The sequence below is a fragment of the Ovis canadensis genome, chromosome 21, assembly GCF_042477335.2.
Source record: "Ovis canadensis isolate MfBH-ARS-UI-01 breed Bighorn chromosome 21, ARS-UI_OviCan_v2, whole genome shotgun sequence".
NCBI lineage: Eukaryota > Metazoa > Chordata > Mammalia > Artiodactyla > Bovidae > Ovis > Ovis canadensis.
Genome location: NC_091265.1, coordinates 34639122 through 34653114, shown reverse-complemented (window position 1 = coordinate 34653114; position 13993 = coordinate 34639122). Strand labels below are relative to the sequence as shown.

Genomic DNA, 13993 nt, shown 5'->3' with positions numbered 1-13993 from the left:
TCTACAAGGACTAAAACACTTCACACACTTCATTTCCCTGGACGGTCAACAGAGGTCTGAGGGAGTCGCAGAGATGTCACAGAGCAACTCTTCTCTGGATGCAGGCCTAACCCAAGATCCTTGGCTTCCAGTGCCCTATGTGTTCATGGCACAGCTTCCCAAACCTGGCTGTGCATCCAAATCTACCTGAGCCACAGCCTTTCTTACTACAGCTTCCTGGGCCTCACTACAGACTCAGAAGTTAGAATTTCAGCATTTTTTTACAAGCTTACCAGGAATAAGCAAACAGTTATTGAACTAGAATCCTTCTTCTAAATTGTCATGCTTCAAATCAGTTCAGTTCAGTCACTCAGTTGTGTTCGACTCTGTGACCCCATGAATCACAGCACGCCAGGCCTCCCTGTCCATCACCATCTCCTGGAGTCTACCCAAACCCATGTCCATTGAGTCGGTGATGCCATCCAGCCATCTCATCCTCTGTCGTCCCCTTCTCCTCCTGCCCCCAATCCCTCCCAGCATCAGGGTCTTTTCCAATGAGTCAACTCTTCCATCAGGTGACAAAGAATTGGATTTCAGCCTCAACATCAGGCCTTTCAATGAACATCCAGGACTAATCACCTTTAGGATGGACTGGTTGGACCTCCTTGCAGTACAAGGGACTCTCAAGAGTCTTCTCCAACACAACCATTCAAAAGCATCAATTATTTGGTGCTCAGCTTACTTCACCGTCCAACTCTCACATCCATACATGACCACTCGAAAAACCATAGCCTTGACTAGAAGGACCTTTGTTGGCAAATGAATGACTCTGCTTTTAAATATGCTATCTAGGTTGGTCATAACTTTCCTTCCAAGGAGTAAACGTCTTTTAATTTCATGGTTGCAATCACCATCTGCAGTGATTTTGGAGCCCCCTAAAATAAAGTCTGACACTGTTTCCACTGTTTCCACATCTATTTCCCATGAAGTGATGGGACCGGATGCCATGATCTTAGTTTTTTGAATGTTGAACTTTAAGCCAACTTTTTCACTTTCCTCCTTCACTTTCATCAAGAGGCTTTTTAGTTCCTCTTCACTTTCTGCCATAAGGGTGGCATCGTATGCATATCTGAGATCATTGATATTTCTCCCAGCAATCTTGATTCTAGCTTATGCTTCTTCCAGTCCAGCGTTTCTCATGATGTACTCTGCATACAGGTTAAATAAGCAGGGTGACAATATACAGCCTTGATGTACTCCTTTTCCTATTTGGAACCAGTCTGTTGTTCCATGTCCAGTTCTAACTGTTGCTTCCTGACCTGCATACAGGTTTCTCAAGAGACAGGTCAGGTGGTCTGGTATTCCCATCTCTTTCAGAATTTTCCACAGTTGATTGTGATCCACACAGTCAAAGGCTTTGGCATAGTCAAGAAAGCAGAAATAGATATTTTTCTGGAACTCTCTTGCTTTTTCCATGATCCAGCAGATATTGGCAATTTGATCTCTGGTTCCTCTGCCTTTTCTAAAACCAGCTTGAACATCAGGGAGTTCATGGTTCACGTACTGCTGAGCCTGGCTTGGAGAATTTGAGCATTACTTTACTAGCATGTGAGATGAGTGCAATTGTGCAGTAGTTTGAGCATTCTTTGGCATTGCCTTTCTTTGGGATTGGAATGAAAACTGACCTTTTCCAGTCCTGTGGCCACTGCTGAGTTTTCCAAATTTGCTGGCATATTGAGTGCAGCACTTTCACAGCATCATCTTTCAGGATTTGAAACAGCTCAACTGGAATTCCATCACCTCCACTAGCTTTGTTCATAGTGATGCTTTTTAAGGCCCACTTGACCTCACATTCCAGGATGTCTGGCTCTAGATGAGTGATCACACCATTGTGATTATCTGGGTTATGAAGATCTTTTTTGTACAGTTCTCCTGTGTTTTCTTGCCACCTCTCCTTAATATCTTCTGCTTCTGTTAGGTCTATACCATTTCTGTCCTTTATTGAGCCCATCTTTGAATGAAATGTTCCCTTGGTATCTCTCATTTTCTTGAAGAGATCTCTAGTCTTTCCCATTCTGTTCTTTTCCTCTATTTCTTTGCATTGATTGCTGAGGAAGGCTTTCGTATCTCTCCTTGCTATTCTTTGAAACTCTGCATTCAGATGCTTATATCTTTCCTTTTCTCCTTTGCTTTTCACTTCTCTTCTTTTCACAGCTCTTTGTAAGGCCTCCCCAGACAGCCATTTTGCTTTTTTGCATTTCTTTTCCATGGGGATGGTCTTGATCCCTGTCTCCTGTACAATATCACAAACCTCAGTCCATAGTTCATCAGGCACTCTATCAGATCCAGTCCCTTAAATCTATTTCTCACTTCCATTGTATAATCATAAGGGATTTGATTTAGGTCATACCTGAATGATTTAGTGGTTTTCCCTACTTTCTTCAATTTATTTCTGAATTTGGCAGTAAGGAGTTCATGATCTGAGCCACAGTCAGCTCCTGGTCTTGTTTTTGCTGACTGTATACAGCTTCTCCATCCTTGGCTGCAAAGAATATAATCAATCTGATTTTGGTGTTGACCATCTGGTGATGTCCATGTGTAGTCTTCTCTTGTGTTGTTGGAAGAGGGTGTTTGCAATGAATAGTGCATTCTCTTGGCAAAACTCTATTAGCTTTTGCCCTGCTTCATTCCGTACCCCAAGGCCAAATTTGCCTATTACTCCAGGTGTTTCCTGACTACCTACTTTTGCATCCTAGTCCCCTATAATGAAAAGGACATCTTTTTTGGGTGTTAGTTCTAAAAGGTCTTGTAGGTCTTCATAGAATCGTTCAACTTCAGCTTCTTCAGCATTACTGGTTGGGGCATAGGCTTAGATTACTGTGATATTGAATTGTTTGCCTTGGAAACGAACAGAGATCATTCTGTCATTTTTGTCATATTGCTTCAAATAAACATACTGAAATTACAGTTCTTAATTAACACATCCATTTCTCTGGATTCCTTGCCTGAATCACTGGTTTCACAGAGCTCCATATTCTAGGTTATCTTGCATGAGTTTTTTTTATCTCCACAGCTTTCTGGTTTTTTGTTTTGGCTACACTGGATCTTCATTGCTGCACTCAGGCTTTCTCTAGTTGCAGTGAGTGTCGTACTCGGGTTTCTATGTGGAGCTTCTCCTGTTGTAGAGCACAGGCTCTAGGAGCAGGGGCTTCAGTAGCTGCAGCACACGGGCTCAGTAGTTGTGGCACACACCCAAGCTTAGTGGTTCTGTGCAGCCTGTGGAATCTTCCCAGACCAGGGATCAAACCTGTGTCCCCTGCATTGGCAGGCAGATTCTTACCCACTGCACCACCAGGGAAGTCCTTAACTCCCTAGTTTGATTATCCCTTTTCACCTTCATTGCCTCTCCTCTAATATTACCTGATGGTACTGGGACTACCATTTGTATTCTTTTATATGCCATTTCTAATTTATCCAAAGGTCTTTCCTTGCACTTAATAACAATGATAATAATAACAACAACATGAGCAATCATGATAATGATGAGAACAACAACTAACATTAATGAGAACTAAAAGGAGCTAAGGAAATGTCTGAAGCACTTTAAGGCTATTTTCACAGCTTATCCTCACAACAGCTCTACTAGACAGGTACATTAGAAGCTCTTAAACCACTTCCACTAAACTGAGGTTCTTAATCCCTTCTGGGAACCTGACTGATAGATGTTTTGGCCTGCTCCAGGATGCCCATAAGGTGAGCTGTACAGTCACCAAGAATCAGTTATCTTTACTACCCAAATGGCTTAGAACAGTTGTACCAGTTGTTAACAACTATGCAGTATAATTTGATTTAGGTCATACCTAAATGGTCTAGTGGTTTTCCCTACTTTCTTCAATTTGAGTCTGAATTTGGTAATAAGGAGTTCATGATCTGAGCCACAGTCAGCTCCTGGTCTTGTTTTTCTTGACTGAATACAGCTTCTCCATCTTTGGCTGCAGAGAATATAATCAATCTGATTTTGGTGTTGACAATCTGGTGATGTCCATGTGTAAAGTCTTCTCTTGTGTTGTTGGAAGAGGGTGTTTGCTATGACCAGTGCATTCTCTTGGCAAAACTCTAAAGTCTTTGCCCTGCTTCATTCCACATTCCAAGGCCAAATTTGCCTGTTACTCCAGACGTTTCCTGACTTTCTACTTTTGCATTCCAGTCTCCTATAATGAAAAGGACATCTTTTTGGGGTGTTAATTCTAAAAGGTCTTGTAGATCTTCATAAAACCATTCAATTTCAGTTTCTTCAGCATTACTGGTTAGGGCATAGACTTGGATAACTGTGATATTGAATGGTTTGCCTTGGAGATGAAGAGACCATTCTGTCGTCTTTGAGACTGCATCCAAGTACTGCATTTTGGACTTTTTTGTGGACCATGATGGATACTCCATTTCTTCTGAGGGATTCCTGCCCGCAGTAGTAAATATAATGGTCATCTGAGTTAAATTCACCCATTGCAGTCCGTTTTAGTTCGCTGATTCCTAGAATGTCGACGTTCACCCTTGCCATCTCTTGTTTGACCACTTCCAATTGGCCTTGATTCATGGACCTGACATTCCAGGTTCCTATGCAATATTGCTGTTTACAGCATTGGATCTTATTTCTATCACCAGTCACATCCACAGCTGGGTACTGTTTTTGCTTTGGCTTCATCCCTTCATTCTTTCTGGAGTTATTTCTCCACTGATCTCCAGTAGCATATTGGGCACCTAATGACCTGGGGAATTCCTCTTTTGGTATCCTATCATTTTGCCTTTTCATACTGTTCATGGGGTTCTCAAGACAAGAATACTGAAGTAGCTTGCCATTCCCTTCTCCAGTGGACCACATTCTGCCTAGATCTGATAGATAGAGTGCCTGATGAACTATGGAATGAGGTTCATGACACTGTACAGGAGATAGGGATCAAGACCATCCCCATGGAAAAGAAATGCAAAAAAGCAAAACGGCTGTCTGGGGAGGCCTTAAAGAGCTGTGAAAAGAAGAGAGGCAAAAAGCAAAGGAGAAAAGGAAAGATATAAGCATCTGAATGCAGAGTTCCAAAGAATAGCAAGAAGAGATAAGAAAGCCTTCTTCAGTGATCAATGCAAAGAAATAGAGAACAACAACAGAATGGGAAAGCCTAGAGATCTCTTCAAGAAAATGAGAGATACCAAGGGAACATTTCATGCAAAGATGGGCTCGATAAAGGACAGAAATGGTATGGACCTAACAGAAGCAGAAGATATTAAGAAGAGGTGGCAAGAATACACGGAAGAACTGTACAAAAAAGATCTTCATGACCCAGATAATCATGATGATGTGATCACTCATCTAGAGCCAGACATCCTGGAATATGAAGTCAAGTGGGCCTTAAAAAGCATCACTACGAACAAAGCTAGTGGAGGTGATGGAATTCCAGTTGAGCTATTTCAAATCCTGAAAGATGATGCTGTGAAAGTGCTGCACTCAATATGCCAGCAAATTTGGAAAACTCAGCAGTGGCCACAGGACTGGAAAAGCTCAGTTTTCATTCCAATCCCAAAGAAAGGCAAAGCAAAAGAATGTTCAAACTACTGCACAATTGCACTCATCCCACATGCTATTAAAGTAATGCTCAAAATTCTCCAAGCCAGGCTTCAGCAATACGTGAACCATGAACTCCCTGATGTTCAAGCTGGTTTTAGAGAAGGCAGAGGAACCAGAGATCAAATTGCCAATATCTGCTGGATCATGGAAAAAGCAAGAGAGTTCCAGAAAAATATCTATTTCTGCTTTCTTGACTATGCCAAAGCCTTTGACTGTGTGGATCATAATAAACTGTGTAAAATTCTGAAACAGATGGGAATAACAGACCTCCTGACCTGCCTCTTGAGAAATCTGTATGCAGGTCAGGAAGCGCCAGTTAAAACTGGACATGGAACAACAGACTGGTTCCAAATAGGAAAAGGAGTACATCAAGGCTGTATATTGTCACCCTGCTTATTTAACTTCTATGCAGAATACATCATGAGAAAAGCTGGACTGGAAGAAACACAAGCTGGAATCAAGACTGCCAAGAGAAATATCAATAACTGCAGATATGCAGATGACACCACCCTTATGGCAAAAAGTGAAGAGAAGCTAAAAAGCCTCTTGATGAAAGTGAAAGAAAGAGGAGAGCAAAAAAGTTGGCTTCAAGATCAACATTCAGAAAACGAAGATCATGGCATCTGGTCCCATCACTTCATGGGAAATAGATGGGGAAACCGTGGAAACAGTGTCAAACTTTATTTTGGGGGGCTCCAAAATCACTGCAGATGGTGATTGCAGCCATGAAATTAAAAGACGCTTACTCCTTGGAAGAAAAGTTATGACCAACCTAGATAGCATATTCAAAAGTAGAGAACATTACTTTGCCAACAAAGGTCTGTCTAGTCAATGCTATGGTTTTTCCAGTGGTCATGTATGGATGTGAGAGTTGGACTGTGAAGAAGGCTGAGTGCCAAAGAATTGATGCTTTTGAACTGTGGTGTTGGAGAAGACTCTTGAGAGTCCCTTGGACTGCAAGGAGATCCAACCAGTCCATTCTGAAGGAGATTAGCCCTGGGATTTCTTTGGAAGGAATGAGGCTAAAGCTGAAGCTCCAGTACTTTGGCCACCTCATGCAAAGAGTTGACTCATTGGAAAAGACTCTGATGCTGGGAGGGACTGGGGGCAGGAGGAGAAGGGGATGACCGAGGATGAGGTGGCTGGATGGCATCACGGACTTGATGGACGTGAGTCTGAGTGAACTCCGGGAGATGGTGATGGACAGGGAGGCCTGGCGTGCTGCGATTCATGGGGTCGCAAAGAGTCGGACACGACTGATCGAATGTACTGAACTGAAGTGATGCAGTATAATCAGTGTTACTAAAATCTGTAAAGTCTGAGTTTAAAAAGTATGTCATTTTCAAGGAAACTAAATCAGTGTTTTGAAAATCTGTTGAAGACAGAAAAGGTCATTAAAATAATGAGCTGCAATTGACTTAGGTGTGAGAGAAACACTAAGAGATGCGGTAGAGGAGGAGTCTAAAAATCTGTATGGCTTCCTCATTCCAGTTATTTCTCCAAATGACTTCAAGTTCTTGTGTTCTAAGGAAACAAAACTTAGAAATCATAACTGGTTCATTAGGAAGTATACACAAGCAAGAGAATACAGAATTCAATCAACTGAAACATACTCAAAGAAAAGATCTGAATCTATGTCAAAAGTTGAATGAATATTTTAAATTAAAATGTGTGAAGTATGTGTGTGTTAGATTATTTATAAAAATGATCACAACATTCCTCCCCAAATGCAGGTCTGTATGCAGTGTGACTCTGCTGTTCCTCTCTAATAAGAGGTAAAGTTTGTTTCTGTCTTGCCCCATCATGAATCCGGACTTAACCCTGTGATTATCTTTGGCCAATGGAACATTAGCAAACATCACGATGGGAGATCCTTAAAAAGGCACATGCACTGGGGCTTGCCTTTCTCGCTGCTGAGAACCCAATGCCACCAGGCAAACATGAGCAAAAAAGCTGGGATATATGTATACCTATGGCTGACTCATGTTGAGGTTTGACAGAAAACAGCAAAATTCTATAAAGTAACTATCCTTCAATAAAAAATAAATTAATTTTTTTTAATGCTGGTTTCCTTGATGATGAGTAACCAAATGAAGAAAGACTGTAGTCGTCCCAGGTAAGATTCAAGAAATACAGATGAGGCCATCCTTGATCACCCAGTCTAAACAAACAGGCTGAGACCAGAGAAATCACTCAATCATCATACAGAATATGACAAATATTTGTCAGTTTTAAGTCATTAAGTATTAGATAAGGTTTTTAAACATAGTAAAATATTAATAGACCATATATCATTTATCTCACAATTTCCCAATTAAAATATTTGAATTAACGGACTGATAAGCGAAGAGGATTATGTTGGATAAAATTGCTTCTTTGTGGTATTTTTATCCCCAATTTACAAATAAACAAACTGAAGCCCAGACAGGTTAAATAACATTTCCAAGTTCACACAACAGGTGGTAGGTAGAGCCAAGATTTGAACCTGCATATTCTAACCCAGAGTGCAGGCTGCTTAGGAAGGCCCCTGGGATACTGACCCCACCTCCCTAAACAAATTGACCTTGGGTTCTTTAAAAAATCGCAAGCTAGGTGTAGAAAGAAGTTTTTTACTTACAACTTTCACACTCTTTGAATTTTGAATCATATGAATTTATTATCAATTCAAGTATTAAAATGAAAAGTTTTACTTTGTTAAGTTTTATTTAATATATCCAAAGAGACAACTTCAAACAACGACTGATTTAGGGAGACAGGATTATGGAGGGGTGTACTGCTTTCTAATTTATGTATTTTTATAATTATTGAGTTTTATATAAAAAACATGTTTACTTTGCAATCAATTTTTAAAAACAAAAATGTTAGAGAAGTTTATAGTACATATATGAAGCAGGATAGTATGGGGACAGACAAGTGGAGAGGCTTCACCTATACCAAGGGACCTGCCTTTTCGGTAGGTGGCCCTACCAAAAGCTGCCCAAAGCACCAAGGAAGAAGGGGTAAGCAGTTTTACGCTGCCACCATACGGCCTCAGAGCCTATGAGACTCTGCCCTTGGTCCTGATCACCTCGCACCTGCTACTGACCCTGACCAAGTCAGAAACAAGGGCTACTGAGGCTGGAGGGATGGAGAAAGCAACCTAAAATATTTAGGTTTCTGTGCCTAAAGTTTTAATATTCAACGTAGTTAAGAGTTTGGGTTATTTTGGACTAGACACTTTGATCCTGAATCGAGACTTTTGGGTCACTAACTGGTACTTTAAAAAACTTTTGTAGGGAAGACAGAGTCTGTGTCTCTCCATGCCTAAGATACTCACCAGACACTGGTGGAGACTCCCCACAAAGAAGTGGACAGGAGAAGCCCCAGGGGTGGTCAGGTACTAGATAGGGAGGAGTGAGGGAGGTCTAGGCCAGGGGACTGTCAAGGCTGATGGGCTGCTGGGGGACAACAAGGCCTGGGTGGGGGGGGGCACAGTTCAGGCACTAGAACAGGAAGGCTTGCTTGGTAGGGAGGAGGAGGGATCCTTAGGGGTTCAGATGCCATCAGCAGAAGTACCTGAGGTTCCCCTTATACTTGTCCCCAGAGAGATCCCTGGGGCCCCAGGCCTGGTCCCTTGCCCTCAGGGGCTTCCGCTGACCTCTGGAGCCCTCTCCACCTTCTCAGCCAAACCCTCTGCACTGTGGGGCATCATCCACCTCCAGGGAATCCTCCACCCTTCAAGGCCCCTCTACCCAGGGAGGTCCCTTAAGCATGAGAGAGTGGGAAGAAGAAAAGGGCGGGCAGGCTGGAAGCAGCTTCCACAGGGTTTGAGGACCAGGAAACTGCCTGGTGTTCCCCTACCCATTCAGCCCTAGGAAACTCCTGAGGCCCCATGCCCAGCCCTCTGCCCTGGAGGGCCTGGTTTCCTAGTCCCTCTGGGCACTGTGAGGTCCCCCTCATCCCTCTAGGGGCCTCATCAGCCCTCTGGACCAGGCCTTCTACCCCCCTAAGACCCCTGCCCCTGCCCTCCAGGGCCCTCTCTTCTCTGTGGGGCTCTTTCCTTCCTCCAGGTTAAGCCGTCCGCTCTCTGGAGCCCTCTGGGTACCCTCAGCCCACATAGGTCTGGCAGGCACAAGAAGGAGGGAAGAGGAGAAGGAGCCATTCCTGAGTCGGGGGAGCATCCCTCAGGATGTGGAGGAGCAAGAACGTGTCTAGTGTTCCCCTACCTCCTCAGCCCAGGGAGTCTCCTGGTGACCCAACCTGATCCTCCACATCTCAGAATTGGAGGCACAGAATAGGCTTCCATGGCTGGGTGGAGCGGGGGACGGTCCCCACCCCTACCCAGCACCTTTTCTGGAGGCAAGGGTCCTGAATAGGACGTTCAGTTCAGTTCAGTCACTCAGTCGTGTCCGACTCTTTGTGATCCCATGAATCGCAGCACATCAGGCCTCCCTGTTCATCAGCAACTCCCAGAGTTCACTCAAACTCATGTCCACGGAGTTGGTGATACCATCCAGCCATCTCATCCTCTGTCATCCCCTTTTCTTCCTGCCCCTAATCCCTCCCAGCATCAGAGTCTTTTCCTATGAGTCAACTCTTCCCATGAGGTGGCCAAAGTACTGGAGTTTCAGCTTTAGCATCAGTCCTTCCAATGAACACGCAGGACTGATCTCCTTTAGGATGGACTGGTTGGATCTCCTTGGAGTCCAAGGGACTCTCAAGAGTCTTCTCCAACACCACAGTTCAAAAGCATCAATTCTTCGGCACTCAGCTTTCTTCACAGTCCAACTCTCACATTCATACACGACTACTGGAAAAACCATAGCCCTGACTAGACCAACCTTTGTTGGCAAAGTAATGTCTCTGCTTTTGAATATGCTATCTAGGTTGGTCATAACTTTCCTTCCAAGGAGTAAGCATCTGTTAATTTCATGGCTGCAATCATGATCTGCAGTGATTTGGGGGCCCAAAAACATCAAGTCTGACACTGTTTCCACTGTTTCCCCATCTATTGCCAATGAAGTAATGGGACCAGAGGCCATGATCTTCGTGTTCTGAATGTTGAGCTTTAAGCCAACTTTTTTGCTCTCCTCTTTCACTTTCATCAAGAGGCTTTTCAGCTCCTCTTCACTTTCTGCCATAAGGATGGTGTCATCTGCATATCTGAGGTTATTGATATTTCTCTTGGCAATCTTGATTCCAGCTTGTGTTTCTTCCAGTCCAGCGTTTCTCATGATGTACTCTGCATAGAAGTTAAATAAGCAGGGTGACAATATACAGCCTTGATGTACTCCTTTTCCTATTTGGAACCAATCTGTTGTTCCATGTCCAGTTTTAACTGTTCCTTTCTGACCTGCATACAGGTTTCTCAAGAGGCAGGTCAGGAAGTCTGGTGTTCTCATCTCTCTCAGAATTGTCCACAGTTTATTGTGATCCACACTGTCAAAGGCTTTGGCATAGTCAAGAAAGCAGAAATAGATGTTTTTCTGGAACTCTATTGCTTTTTCCATGATCCAGCGGATGTTGGCAATTTGATCTCTGGTTCCTCTGCCTTTTCTAAAACCAGCTTGAACATCTGGAAGTTCATGGTTCATGTATTGCTGAAGCCTGAATTGGAGAATTTTGAGCATTACTTTACTAGCATGTGAGATGAGGATGTAGTTGGGATTAGAATGAAAATTGACCTTTTCCAGTCCTGTGGCCACTGCTGAGTTTTCCAAATTTGCTGGCATATTGAGTGCAGCACTTTCACAGCATCATCTTTCAGGATTTGAAACAGCTCAACTGGAATTCCATTACCTTCACTAGCTTTGTTCATAGTGATGCTTTCTAAGGCCCACTTGACTTCACATTCCAGGATGTCTGGCTCTAGGTGAGTGATCACACCATTGTGATTATCTGGGTTATGAAGCTCTTTTTTGTACAGTTCTCCTGTGTTTTCTTGCCACCTCTCCTTAATATCTTCTGCTTCTGTTAGGTCCATACCATTTCTGTCCTTTATCGAGCCCATCTTTGAATGAAATGTTCCCTTGGTATCTAATTTTCTTGAAGAGATCTCTATTCTTTCCCATTCTGTTGCTTTCCTCTATTTCTTTGCATTGATCTCTGAAGAAGGCTTTCGTATCTCTCCTTGCTATTCTTTGGAACTCTGCTTTCAGATGCTGATATCTTTCCTCTTCTCCTTTGCTTTTCACTTCTCTTCTTTTCACAGCTCTTTGTAAGGCCTCCTCAGACAGCTATTTTGCTTTTTTTGCATTTCTTTTCCATGGGGATGGTCTTGATCCCTGTCTCTTGTACAATGTCACAAACCTCCCTCCATAGTTCATCAGGCACTCTGTCTATCAGATCTAGTCCCTTAAATCTATTTCTCACTTCCACTGTATAATCATAAGTGATATGATTTACATCATACCTGAATGGTCTAGTGGTTTTCCCTACTTTCTTCAATCTACCTAAATCTCAGTCCAGCTGTTGTGCCACTGCTTAAACCCTTCCAAACCTAAGCCCCACCCTTCACAGCCCAGGATTTTTGCCTTTTTTTTTTTCCTGTTGTTGTTTCTTGGGGTTTTCTTCTTTAAGAAAAACAAATAAAAGGAATCCAGATTGGAAAAGAAGAGGTAAAACTTTCTTTCTTTGCAGATGATATGATACTAGAAAATGCATGGAAAATCCTAAAGATGCCCCCAGAAAATTACTAGAGCTAATCAATGGACATAGTAAAATGGCAGGATATAAAATTTATACACAGAAATTCCTTGCATTAATATACACTAACAATGAAAAATCAAAAAAAGAAATTAAGGATATAATCCCATTCACCATTGTAACAAAAATAATCAAATATCTAGGAATCAACCTAACTAAAGAGACAAGAGATTTGTATGCAGAAAACTATGAGACGCTGACAAAAGAACTCGAAGATGGCACAGATGAAAAGATATACCATGCTCTTAGATTAGAAGAATTAATATTGTGAAAATGACAAAAGCAATCTACAGAGTCAAAACAATCCGTATCAAATTACCAATGTATTCGTCACAGAACTAGAGCATAAAAATTCATAAAACATCCCAAATAGTGAAAATAATCTTCAGAAAGAAAAATGGAACTGGAATAATCAACCTTTTTCTGACTTCAGTCTGTACTACAAACCTACAGTCATCCAGACAAAGATGGTACTGGCACAAAAACAGAAATACAGACCAAGGGAACAAGATAAAAAGGCCAGAGATAAACTCATGCACCTGTGGGCACCTTATCTTTGACAAAAGAGGCAAGAATATACAATGACGAAAACACAATCTCTTCAGTAAGCGGTACTGGGGAAACTGGACAGCTACATGTAACAGAAACTGGAACACCTCCCACCTAACACTATACGGAAAAATAAACTCAAAATGGATTAAAGATTTAAATATAAGGCCATAAGCTGTAAAGCTCCTAGAGAATAACATACACAGCAACTCCTTGACATAAATCACAGCAAGATCCTCTGTGAACCACCTCCTAGAATAATGGAAATAAGAACAAAAATAAACAAATGGGGGTCTAATTAAACTTAAAAGATTTTTTAAAAGCAAAGGAAACTGTAAATAAAATGAAAAGAAAACCCTCAGAATGGGAGAAAATAATAGAAAATCAATCAATTGACAAAAATCTCCAAAATATACAAGCAGCTTATACAGATCAATACCAGAGAAACAAACAACCCAACTAAAAAATGAGCAGAAGACATAAACAGACATTTCTCCAAAAAAGACATACAGATGGTTAAACACATAAAAAGATGTTCAACGATGCTCATTATTAGAGAAATCCAAATCAATACCACAATGGGGTATCACCTCACACCAGTCAGAAGGGCTATCATCAAACTCTAAATGTTGGAGAGGGTGTGAAGAAAAGAAAACCCTCTCGCACTGTTGGTAGGAATGTAAATTGGTACAGGCACTATGGAGAATAGCATGTAGATTCCTTAAAACACTAGGAATAAAACTACCACATGACCAAATAATCTCAGTACTGGTCATATAGCCTGAGAAAAACCGCAATTGAAAAAGATACAGGTACCCCAATGTTCATCACAGCACTATTCACAATGATAGCACATGGAAGCAACCTAGATGTCCATCAATAGATGAATGGATAAAGAAATTGTGGTACATACATACAATGGAATTTTACTCAGCCATAAAAAGGAATGGATTTGAGCCACTTCTAATGTGGTGAATGAACTAAGGGTCTATTATACAGAGTGAAGTAAATCAGAAGAAAAACAAATACCATGTATTAATGCATATATAAATGCTGGGCTGGAAGAAGCACCAAGCTGGAATCAAGATTGCCAGGAGAAATATCAATAACCTCAGATATGCAGATGACACCACCCTTATGGCAGAAAGTGAAGAGGAACTAGAG

The 13993-nt window shown here is 41.9% G+C and overlaps 1 protein-coding gene across 1 annotated transcript in view; it reads right to left on the bottom strand.

Moving 5' to 3' along the window:
• The window catches only part of LOC138426405 (glycerophosphodiester phosphodiesterase domain-containing protein 4-like), a 169486-nt gene that overhangs the window by 32855 nt on the left and 122638 nt on the right, over positions 1 to 13993 (bottom strand). The gene's annotated exons all lie outside the window — the stretch shown is intronic.